Genomic DNA, 11704 nt, shown 5'->3' with positions numbered 1-11704 from the left:
TAATTCTCTTAGCTGCTTGATCTGCGACCTTTGGAGGGACACATCCTTAAAAGTTCAAGGAAAGGCAAGCATGCTGAAGCCAGTGTCCACCAGAGAAGGAAGGATGAGTGGGCTGAAGGCAGGGGCACACCAGCTGTCCTGAGACCCCACCGTGGATGCAGGTGTGTGATGGTGTGCAAGGAGATTTCTTCCTTTCCTCCTGTGTTGCATGAATCCCTGCATTCTGTGCCTCTAATTGTAGGTTCCCCTAAAGACATTTGGTGTCACTGTAAGGACAGTGTTTTTCACTCTCCCTCTCTGCCTGTACAATTATTCTCTCTCCCTCTCTCTCTCTCTCTGTGCAGTTCGCTCCATACGCCGTTGGTGAACAGAGACAGAGAGAGAGCGAGACAGACAGAAAACACACACCAGCCTTTCCTTCTTACTTTCCCACCATGGAATAGCTAATCCTGCCCTCACCCACACCTCCATCACTTCTCAGCCTCCTGCAATTATTTTGACCCTCTCTCTGGTCTTTTTTGGAAGGAAGCTTCTGTCACTTCTCAACACTACCTGCCTGGAAAAACACACAGAGGCAAAACCCCCCAAGCCCCCCTGTGAAGGAAGAGGTCCTTTTTTTAAACCTCTTTTTGTTTGCTCTGACCCCAGAGCTTCAGACTCCAGCCTGAGCAACCACATTTTCTTACCATGTATTCTCCTTTTAAACCATCTCCTTCCTGCACACGCTCAGTCCTTGCAGGCACGAATCTAACACAACTCCCCGCTTCTCGCCGGCAGGTTCTTTGCTCCCCATCACTCAGCTGATCCTGATCTTTTTTTCTCCTATTCTCCCCACCCCAGGCACCGAGGTGTGTGTGTCTGTGTGTGAGTGTGCCTGTGTACAAGGGGGGGAGGTGGGGGAGCCTTTTTTTTTTTTTTTTCCTTAGTGGGGGAATTTTTTCAAAGCATCTTCATTATTATTTTATTTTGCTTCTCTGATTTGGTGACTTCTCCCTCGGAGATTTCTTTTCCATGAAAAGGTATGTAAGATGCATGCACACCTGGCTAACCTTGTGTCTGTCTCATTTTGCTTGGTTTTGCTGTCCTTTTAATAGAAAACTTGCGCCCACCCATGCACCTGCATCATTCCTGTTCTGTTTCATACCTGTTTCCTCTCTGGCAGAAGTAAAAGCTGAGGGTAGACATGTCTGTAATGTGAATAATTCTGTCTTTCCAGAGAGGAAAGTTGTTTCTGTGTGCATGTCCGGTGGTATGTGTATGTCTGAGTGCAGTTCCAATGTATGTGAGACTGCTTCTGTTTACCCAACAAGTAGCAATAATTGATTTTGGTGTGTGTTTTGTGCAGTGGTGGTGGCAGAAAGAGAACAACTGTGTGTTCACTAGTTCATATCCATGAGAAATATCATGTGTATCTCACAGATAATCAGCAGCATTTATACATGACTATAAATGATACAATTAGTGTGGATAATTCCAGGAATTTCAAAATTAGCCCTGGTTAATTTGTTCTGTTATGAAGGGAAAGGATGGTGGGAAAGAGGGAGGGTTACAAAATCTCCTCCCTGGAGAGGTAACTGCCTGAGACTTGTAAATATATAACTTTTCCTAAAACCTTCTCACTGTTTAGGATCTTCTTGGGTTTGGGGTATTGGTGGTTGGTTTTTTTTTTTTTTTTTTTTTTTTTTTTTTTCTTTTTTTTTTTCCAAGTAAGAGTTCAGTCTTGGATTCAGGTTTCATAAATTGTCTTTTCTTGTTTTGTTTATGGTTGTTATTGCATTTCAATTGCATATGCAACATCCTGAAAAGGGACATGGAATAGGATGCACTTTAATATAGCAAATGCATCATCTTCTGTGCATCACTGGAAGGTGTTGGCTGGAGTCAGTGGGTGGAGGGGGGTTGAAATAGAAGAAATGGAAAAGAAAAGAAACAGAAATAATGTTAGATATTGTTGACTGGCAATTATCAGGCATATTTTCTGCTAGTTTTTGTAAACCCCTTGATGGTTACCTTTTGCTTCTTGGTAACAGCAGCTGCGTGAAAAGTAGCAGTGGCTTTAAAAAAATAAAAAGCCAGAAAGAAAAAAACCAAAGAACAAGTATGTATAATTTCCCTGCAAATTATTGCAGAGAAAAATGGTAAACATCTAAAGCAGAACTTGTGCATTTTCTCTCTGCTAACATGGAGCGTTTTTCTCATTGATCTGGAGGTTGCTACTGGTTCTGTGTCCCTGTCACCTAGAAAACTGCTATGTAAATTGTCAGTTGTTTCTGTATGCTGTTATGGAGCTCTTGGTCTTAAATCTGGGCTGGTGGCTGAGGATTTATTATCTTGAAGAAGGTAGGGGTCTGCTGGCCCTCCATCTCACTCACCCCTCAGTGTTTTAACTCTGACATGTAAGGTTCTCTATCAGCGGAAAGAAATCCTCAGGCATATTCTCTTCTCAACACCCTATCTGTAAAGAAACTTTTAATTCAGATCACTGCAAAGGGAATCCAAGAGCCCCATTTCTGCCCCCCTTCCCCTTTATATTTTAAGGACACCTTCTGAGCATCTCTCCTCCAGCCAGCACTGCCCCATCCCTGAGGTCTGGGCAGGCACACAGCCTCAGGCAGGAGGTGGTTGCCTGCTGCCTGCAAGGGACTGAGAGCATTTATTCCTCTCTCCATTAAATAACATAATAGTTTCATGGCATGGGCACTGGATGTGAGCTTCCTCAGAAGGGCAGCGGCGCATGCTGTCAGTGAAGGTCTAGTGCCACGACCCTGCTGAGCTGGGAGGCAGGCAGGGATGGAGTCCGGGCATCGCACTGGATTGCCTGCCCACTGCCAGGGTGCTTGCACCAGGCTGGCTGGGCAAGGGTGCAGTACCTGTTTGGGAAAGCCTTGGCCCTGACTGCAGCAGGAAAGTGGGGAAAAGCAGCTTTCCTGCAGATCTCTCTGGAAAGCTGTGTCTAAATGCCGGCCACCTTGATGCACCAGAAGATGCACACGTGCCTTGCCAGGAGATCTGGTAGTGAATATCTCAGAGGAGAGTCAGGGGGACAAAGAGGAAGCTTTGATCTACCACTTCTAAGAGATTTGCCTTGTGAAGCCTGGATCCGCCTGACAGTGCCTATTATAAAGGGGGTTATGCCTACCTGTCTCATGTTTTATCTTTCAAAACCTCCCCTTGTTGCTGCCTCGGGAGTGTTTTCATGCTGTGGATCTAGCTGATGCAGGGTCAAGACATCCACAGCCATCAAGGGAGTAAGGGGAAGCATTATGTGAGAGGAATGCTGTCTCACAAGGAGCTCAGTGCTTGCCTGTGGGTGTTTCTGGATAGGCATGGTGGCCTTGGCTGTGGTATGAGGAGACCAGCTGGGCTTCCTGGGGTCTTATCACAGTGCACCTACAGTGCTGGGTGAGCTTTCCTCTGTCCCACCAAGAGCAGCACCTTCCTGGCTGGTCCAGTCCTGAGCATCCTCAAAGTGCCTGTAATGCACCTGTGCCCCAGGCTGCAGTTCTGGCATCTCTTCTAGTCCTGGGCTTGCTTGCTTGCTTGCTTGCTTCCACCAGCTCACTTTCCACCTGGCTCTTTTCTGCTGCCTGATCCAGTTTTGGAGAACCCATGTGCCCAAACCCAGGGTGACATGGTGCCAGCCTACAGCCCTGTTTAATATTAGAGCCCTGCCCTGTCCCACTGACAGCAAGGGACACTGGGAGGATGTCTCACACCAGGGTGGCTTATACTGAACCCTGGCCACCTCTGATTTTGGGAAAAACCTGCAATTCCAGGCTGTGCTGCCAAGAAGCCACATGCTTGGTCAGCCTTTTTTCCTAAAAAAAAAAAAAAAAAAAAAAAAAAAAAAAGTTGAAGCTAATTTTTATTCATTTTTTTTTTCAAAGAGAACAAGTGTCTACAGCTGGAAACTCATGAAAAGCACACACAGTGCTAGGGATCTTTAAAAGAGTGGGACATTAATTTAAAATAAAGTTAATATTTTATTAAATTAAAGTCCCAATCCTGCATATTCAAGCAAGTATGTGAATTTCTGCAGTTGCCCAGAGCCTTACAAAACCTCTAAGTCCATGGATAGGTTCAGAAATCAAGTGGTACAGGTAGGTTTTTAAGATCATGTAGTCCCATTTCTTAGTTATATTAAAAAAAAAAAAATAGACTGGATAATGTAGGACTGGTTTGAAGGGTTTCTAGAGCTATAAAACCCCAAACTGCTCTTGGAAAGTAGAAATTTCTTGTCAGTTATGCAGAGGTGCATCATTGTTTATAATGACCTAATATAGTTAGCTTACTTTGTTTATTCATCTGTGTCTTGAAGCCCTTAGAAATCACATAGTGGTTTGAAAAATGCCTTATACTGATAAAAATTTTATTTAAGCCTTCCAATGATAACTCAAATTGCATAAATCAACGCAGTAACTTTGTAATAATCTCACTCTCCCGGTACTTGTCAGGTCCTGGTGTTTGAAGCACGGCAGTGTGCCCTGAAGAGCAATCAGCCCAGTGTATCAGGGAGTAATTGCAATGAGAAGATGTCAGAAAATGCCTTCTCTCTTGCTTTGAACTGGAGGTGTGTGCTGCTGTGGTGGCACAGGAGGAAGGTGGTCTCTGGGCCAAGCCAGGCTCAGTCACCAGGGGCTTTGCAGATTCCTATCAGTCCTCGCAGCCTGTGGGTGAGTGGACATGCTGTGGGCTCCTGGTGTGGAATCCTGCTTGTTGTGTTTTCTGCAGCAGCTTGTGCTTCCCAGCACCTGCAGAACGCAGTGCAGAAGCTGTATCTCTGTGTGATCAAGGCAGGATTGGAAGGGGGCCTTCGAAAGCAAAGGTTGTTACCCTCTTATCAAATGTGTGTGTGTATTAAAAAACAAACAGTACCAAGGGTACTGTTGGTCTCTGCTTCTGACATAACCATCACCTGCAGCATGGGTACCACATCCTGCTCCATTGTGCCTTGACGTAAAGCTCCATGTAGGTATCCCTGGAGGGCAAGCAAAGGACATATCCTTGTGAAACTACGGGATTTGGGGCTATGTCTGTGGGATTGATCAGGACAGAGAGGAGCTGCTGACCTGTGCTGTTGGTAGCTGGTGAAGTGACAAGTGGTAGGGATTTTGCTGCTGTGATGTGACTGCTGAAAATGCTTGTCTGGTATGATCACTGAGATGTTGGGGCAGAGGGTAGGGAAAGTCTATATTTCCCTTCTCTGAAGTGTCAGAGTTTGGCCATGGCTACAAAAACATGCTGTATAGAGAGCACAGGTGGGATTAGTGGTATTAGACATTTCTCAGGTGTTGGCTTAGTGCGTCTGTCTGACATGTTCAATTAAGTTGCTTTCCAGGTCACAGGTTAGAAATGGATTTCCCTGCAAGTCAGACTGTCAGGAGAGGATAGGATCCTGTTTCTGCTGCTGCATGTGTGTGTTTGTAAATGTGTATACTGGTTGTGCAGTGTGCCCAGCACTATCTTGCATCTCCTCTCTGCGTGGGGACTTTTGGCAGTGTTGATGCCCCCAGTTGATTCTCTTCCTTTGGCATTTTTTCCCCCCTTATTTCTGCCTTTGAACCCACTCTGATTTTGGCAGCAGGGGTGGCCAGAGGTAGGGGGCAGAGTAACTCATTATGGACTCTTTCAGATTGGGTTTTCTGGCAAGGTTGCAAAGATTTATCTTGGACTATAGAGATCCATTTCAGGTCTGTGGCCAGATATCCTTGCATTGGTGTGTTTGCTGCTTTTCAGTGATCACTATTCAAGGAGCTGTCCCAGCTTTTCTTTTTTTCCCACTGGTGACAGCAGGGAGAGAAGGGGACTCTTAAGCTTATGTAAATGAGTAGCAGTGGCAGTAATCATGTGGGATGCAGGGGAACCATCACAAGGTCCTGGTCCATCTATCGACCTGAGATTGAAAGCCTGTAGGCCTTTGCAGCAGAGCTAGCAACGTTGTCTCTTCTCTGCTTCAAGAAGACTCCCATCTTCATAGCTACATTTCTTTCCCATATCCTCTCTCCTTTCTGGAGGCAGAGCCTGGGGCATCATCACACTCCACATAGCTTCAGCTCCCTTCCTGTTTTTGCCAAGAGTTAGTTTGCTCCAAGTGCTTAGCTGTGTTTATGCACATTATCTCCTTTGGAGGGATTGAAGGGCAGCAGTAATTTTTAGGGAGGAGAGAGGTTGTAGATGTAAACTCTTGCTGGTCCCCAAAGCTCTTTATATTGTGTTCCCTTTAGATGTGCTGCTTACTGTCTCTATCTCCCCATTTCAATTTTTTACCCCAGGGAATCTCCTCTCCAGTTGTGCGTTGGGAAAAAGTCTAGAGGTGGGATGAGGATGCTTGTGTAGAAGTGGGAAGTTGTGCTATGGCAGGGACCAGGGAGTCTCCTGGAGTCTCCTCACTCCTTGTATGCTGCTGTTTCCCTGCTCCTGCTCACTCCAACACGCCCTGAAGGGATACTGGGTTGGGCTGGGCACTGGGATTGAGACAAAAAGGGCAGAAAGGCTGATCCAGGAAGGATGGTGTGAAACAGCAGAGCTTCTCACTCTCGGCCTAGCCTGTATGGGAGCAGCCCCAGGCTGCCCTTTTTCATTCACTAGTACAGGTGCAATGCTGGCAGCTGCAGCTCTGGACGCCTGTCCTCGTGGTGGGCCGGAGATGCAGCTCTGTCCTCCCAGCGTGGGCTTCTCTCAGAGGCACAGCTGAGGTATTTGCACATTTTGTCTTTCCAGCTAGCACTTCAGGATCTGGATCAGGGGCTAAGAGTGTAAGGATTCCTCAAAGCCATCATTGCCGGTAGCCTATGACACCACTGTCTTCCTCTTTGTCACCCTCATCTGACCATCTTAATTGCCGTGTTCATTGCTGACCTGAAGGAGGGAGTAAACAGCACATTAATGACTTCCCCGCGTGATGATAAATGAGGTTTTTGCCTGCCAGTGAAGACGCAGTAAAATAACGCAAAGGGAACTAGTGAGATCAGAAAGATGGGCAGAAAATAACTTAATGAGATTAATCTTAGGAAAAATGCAAGCTAATGCATTTGGGGGCAATCGAAAATCTGAAACATGGGGTCTGAGGACCTGGGGAGGGGCAGGGAAGGGACGGCCCAGGCGGCAAGACCGAGCTATGACGATAGATGGCACATGAGACATGGACTCGCGGAGTGACGGGGCCGGCGGGAGAGGTGAGGCTGGCAGCTCGGCCCTGCGGCTGGCCCCGGCGCCAGCGCTGCGGGGAGGCGGCACTTGGCGCTCCAGGACCGGCACAGCGCTGCTGGGCGAGAGGCAGCTTCCAGCGAGATCCGCGCGGAACTGCCGCCGAGCGAAGGAGATTAATCTGAGAGCAAGGATTAAGTGCTAAAGATGAGCGGCTTGGCTAAGCGGTGGTTTTAAGTGAGCGGACATGACAGGAATCCTCTCATGTGAAAGGTGTCCATGTGCAAGGGAGAAGGAGGAACCACTGGGAGCTGTGCAGACCGAAGCAGCGCAGGGGGAGAGTGAGGCAGGTTTGAGAGGGAAAACACCGACTCTGGGGCAGAGTCTCCACATAGGTGGATCTGTTACAGTATGGTGTCATCCCCAGAAGGAGATTTTTAGGGCCTGTTCATTTGGAACAACAAAAATGAATATGCTTTGTTGAAAACAAATAAGCATATTCTATGGGAAGCAGTGGGATAAGGCCAGGATCTTCAGCAGCACATACCTCTGGGTCTCAGACACTCCACATGGCTAAGGTCAGGTAATGATTTTCCAGTGGGAAACTTCTTTCTCCTCTGTATTGCCTACACCCAAAGTGACCAAATTACTCCTATGCCTTTTCTTCTCCAGTTGATTACTTTTTTTTCTCATCTCTCCAGCAAAATTTTTACTGGCCTCTGTAACATCTCCTATGGCTTGGCCAAAGGCTTCTAAGCAATGTAAGCAGATCCCCACTTTGCTGTGCCAGGGGCAGGGGCCAGATGTAGGGACAGGATGGGTCTATCCCAGCCACATGACAGGAAAATGATACATTGGACATTGACAGTGATGATGGGGGTGGGAGTGTCCAGGGGCTCAGGGCTTGCTCTTCCTACAGCGGCAGAGTGCTGCCTGCAGTACAGGTTGAAGGCAGGGTATTGTTGAGGCTTCAGGACAGATAGTTTGTTTATTTTGTCCTGTGCTGGCTAGACGACTGCTCCTTCCCCTGCTCAGTGGGATGCAGGAATTTCTTCTGCTCCCTGTCCTGAACAGGAGGAAGCATGCAAAATGACCAGGGTGAAAAGGGGAAGCTGTCAAGCGCTCGAGCCAATCTAGCAGAGGATAGTAGCATGTTTGGAAAGAAAGCACAGCAATCAATCAGCAAGCAGCAGAAAAGCATCATGTCATGGGCATTTGACCAGGGCAGGGAAGCTGGGAGACCTTGGCTCTGGTGCAGACCATGGATGTTGTGCTTCACTGGTGTGTGGGAACACCAGCATCTGTGAGCAATGCATTTGGGCACCATTCGGAACGCTCCCTGCTGGGTTTCTGCTACATCCCATTGCATTTGGAGGTGTTGAGATGATGGAGATGTAAAAGCTCCTGTTTCAAATTAAGTGCTAAGAAAAGTGACCCTGTTCCTCACTGGCACTCATACAGCCCCACGCACACACAGATGAGAACAGATACTGTCTCACACAAACAGGCAGAAAAACATGCCAGTGCCAGATGAACACAAACACAGAGGAAGCTGGGTACCACTAATTAATTGTACCATGACAAACGCTCCAAATGTGAAACTTGTATGACTAACACATCCCTGCAGCCAGACGCATGCATCAAAGGTAACGCTTGCCATTTATAGCAACAAACAAATGCGGGCTCACCACTGTGCTCAGCAGAGCACCCCAGGAGACTTATACAGCTGCTGAACAGGGTCACCCACATGCATTCCTAAATACGCAGCACAGTCAGAGACCTTCTTAAATAAGTCTGGGCCTGTACGACTCTGGCTGCAAAAGCCGTGCCCCCAGATGCTTGTCAGCTTTGGATGGATGTTTGGAGAGGATAATTAAATAAATAAATATGTGTGCCTCAGGTGCTGCTGCAGCTGATTGGGACCATCTTGTTCTCCCCTGCAACTCCAGCTGGAGGTTGTCATTTTTGTCCCTCTTCTGCAATGGTGTTAGCAGGACAGAGTGGCTGTCGTGGTTCCTGCTGCATCTGAGTAATGAGTGATGGATGGCGATGGATAGTTTGGAAAGGACTTGTGTGCCCTCAGAATGGGAGGTGCTGTGTGTACATTGAGCTGCTCTTAAAGGAAATACACTCTGCACTTCCAGTTTTGATGTGGACCCCAGTGTTGTCTGTGTGAGCAGTGTGCAGGCAGGAAGGAACAGCTCTGAGGCAGTGTGGGCTGGCAAGCGATCCAGGGCTAGGGATGATGATGGGGAAGGTGAACTCTGAGGATGGTCCCACATGAGAATGGAGTTATGTCCTGCTGGACTCTGGGTAGATCCCCTCCAGCACTGGGAGAGTGCTCTGGGGACCTCGCTCCAGTATTTCCCTCACCTGGCTGTCTGCAAAAGGCCCTTTCACCGTCAAGCTGTAACAGTCCAGAAGGGGCTGCATGAGCCTTGTAAAGGTCCTATCAGCCCTGCCTCACTCATGACCCCTGTTGGTTCCTCTGCCAAGGGGGCAGTGAGGAGCTGGGAGGCTGCTTTGGCTGGAGTGTGGTGCCTGCAGGATACCTTGGACTGGCTCGCTCATGGCAGGTCATGGCACTGACAGCCCTGGGATGCTGGCTGCAGCCCTAAAGGGGGAGTGTGTCTGAACAGAGAGCTCTGCAATGAATGCCAGGAGATGACATCGGCCTTCTTGGACAGACACTCCTAATCTACACCACTTCTCCTGCACTGTGATATTTTCTTCTTTTATTCCTAACCAATTTCCACTTCTCATTAAGTCCATAACTTCTCTTGCTATTTTATAGTAGCCTTCTCTCTTCCTCCTCAGTAGTCTGGCAGGACTATGTGCTTCTGGGGAAGGGTTAAGCCAGAGGCTGTCAGCTTCCCTTGTGCTTGCCAAGGCAGTGAGCTCTCTGCCAGCACACATGTCCAGGGCAGGTGTGTGTGCTGGATGCAGTACCAGCAGCTGCTCAGCTCAGGATGGTGGTGGTTTTAAATGGTCCTTGGGCATGGACAGTATACACTTAAGACCTGGCTCCACAGAAGGGTTTGGCACAGGCTCTGCAGGGCGAGAAGAAGCAGGAGGAGCTGCCAGCCCACAAATAACTTCCCTTCCCCTGGGAGGGAAGTGCAGCTGGTGTAGCATCACTCCTCTGCTGGTATGTGACTTTTGCAGTGGAATGTTTTTGTGTATTTGGGGGACATTTGGCCAGATAAGTCCAGAGTGGGGAGGACTTGATTTTTTCTGATGGGTCTGGCCTGCTGCACCCGCTGGGGTTACGCTTGCCTGAGCAAAAGGCTGAGAGAGAGGAACATGCATCTGGCCACCCCATAACCATGTCTTGTATCCTTGTCCTCTTGTATTGCCCTTTCCACAGTAAGCTGCACTTGCACAAAGGGGAGGTTAGAGGCATCCCAAAGACAAATTATGGAGATTCAGAATTCTGTTGAGTGTAACTGTAGCTGCCTTTTATCTGGGTAGGTATCCTCTCTATCGATGCACATTTTTCTGTGTATGCAGATAAATGCATTTGCCAAACTCATTCCTCATTTTGATATAAACAGGACTCCCCTGGGTTGAAATACTGCAGCAGGCTGACTCTAACCAAGTTACAAAGCAATGCTGTAGCAAGGGAAAGCCAGTGATTGCAAGCCCAGAGTAAACAGCAGTATTGCATGAGTTGCAGCTTGACCAAAATAGGGGAAATAGCTGATTCCAACCTCCACATCTGAAATGGTAGTGGAGACAACCCTGGACCTATCTCTCGCAGAAAAAACACTCTACTCTTCTTTGAAGTTGAGATGGGAGGACTGAATGCGTGAAGAGCTCAGAAGTGCCCCACTGCTTGATTTTCCCCCCTCTGTCTTTTGACACAGAATATTAATCCTGCTTAATGCAGGGAATACATATTGATCACAGCCTTGGGAGGCAGAACAGGATTTAATCTCAGGAAGATGATGGGCATTACTCACATCTCCAGTGGGGCAGCTATCATTCAAGGACTGTATTTAGCTTCAAGACTTCCAAATGGATTCACTTGGCCCCGTATCCATATGAGCCCTAATAAGTCAATCTGAACTGCACAAATTAGAGTGATGAAATGTCTGTGATATACATACTACCAGTCTGTGCATGTGTGTTTCACACAGGCAGAGAAGCATCCCTAAGTCCCAGCTGCACTTAGCAGTGGTGAGATGGAGAAGAGGCCCTGGATGCTTGCTGAAGGGAAAGCAGGAAAATGCTGATGAGCTTGTTTCTCCTATTCCTTTTCTCAGTTGTACTGGTAATTATGAAGCTTTGTACGCTGCAGTTTGGAACTGTCATGCCCTCATCAGTGTGCATGCTCTGAGCACCATAATAAGTGATTCCTCCTGGCTGTCTCTGCTAATCTCTCTCCTCTGTGCTGTAATGGAAGGGAAGTTGGGCTCAGCCACCACATGTTAATAGTCTGCAAGGGAGCCAGCTCAGAGCAGGCAATGAGAAGCTGGTAGGAACAGGGAAAGGAAAAGTGGTACAAGTAGTTGCATGGGTGCCCAGAGTCAAAAATAAGCTGAAAGGTTTTTTGAAA

General features: G+C 47.7%; 1 protein-coding gene across 3 annotated transcripts in view; it reads left to right on the top strand.

Annotated features, from left to right (window-relative positions):
- Positions 1-379: 379 nt before the first annotated feature.
- The window catches only part of CACNA1I (calcium voltage-gated channel subunit alpha1 I), a 196664-nt gene continuing 185339 nt past the window's right edge, over positions 380-11704 (top strand). For 2 of the 3 annotated variants that reach the window (XM_058420267.1, XM_040062453.2), the window contains exon 1: positions 844-1019. The gene's annotated coding sequence lies outside the window, so the exon portion shown is untranslated. Of the gene's footprint in view, positions 1020-11704 lie in introns of all 3 variants that reach the window. The other variant, XM_040062451.2, reaches the window with a different exon arrangement.

The sequence above is a fragment of the Hirundo rustica genome, chromosome 4, assembly GCF_015227805.2.
Source record: "Hirundo rustica isolate bHirRus1 chromosome 4, bHirRus1.pri.v3, whole genome shotgun sequence".
NCBI lineage: Eukaryota > Metazoa > Chordata > Aves > Passeriformes > Hirundinidae > Hirundo > Hirundo rustica.
The sequence above is the reverse complement of the archived record's forward strand: the minus strand, read 5'-3'. Positions and strand labels throughout refer to the sequence as shown.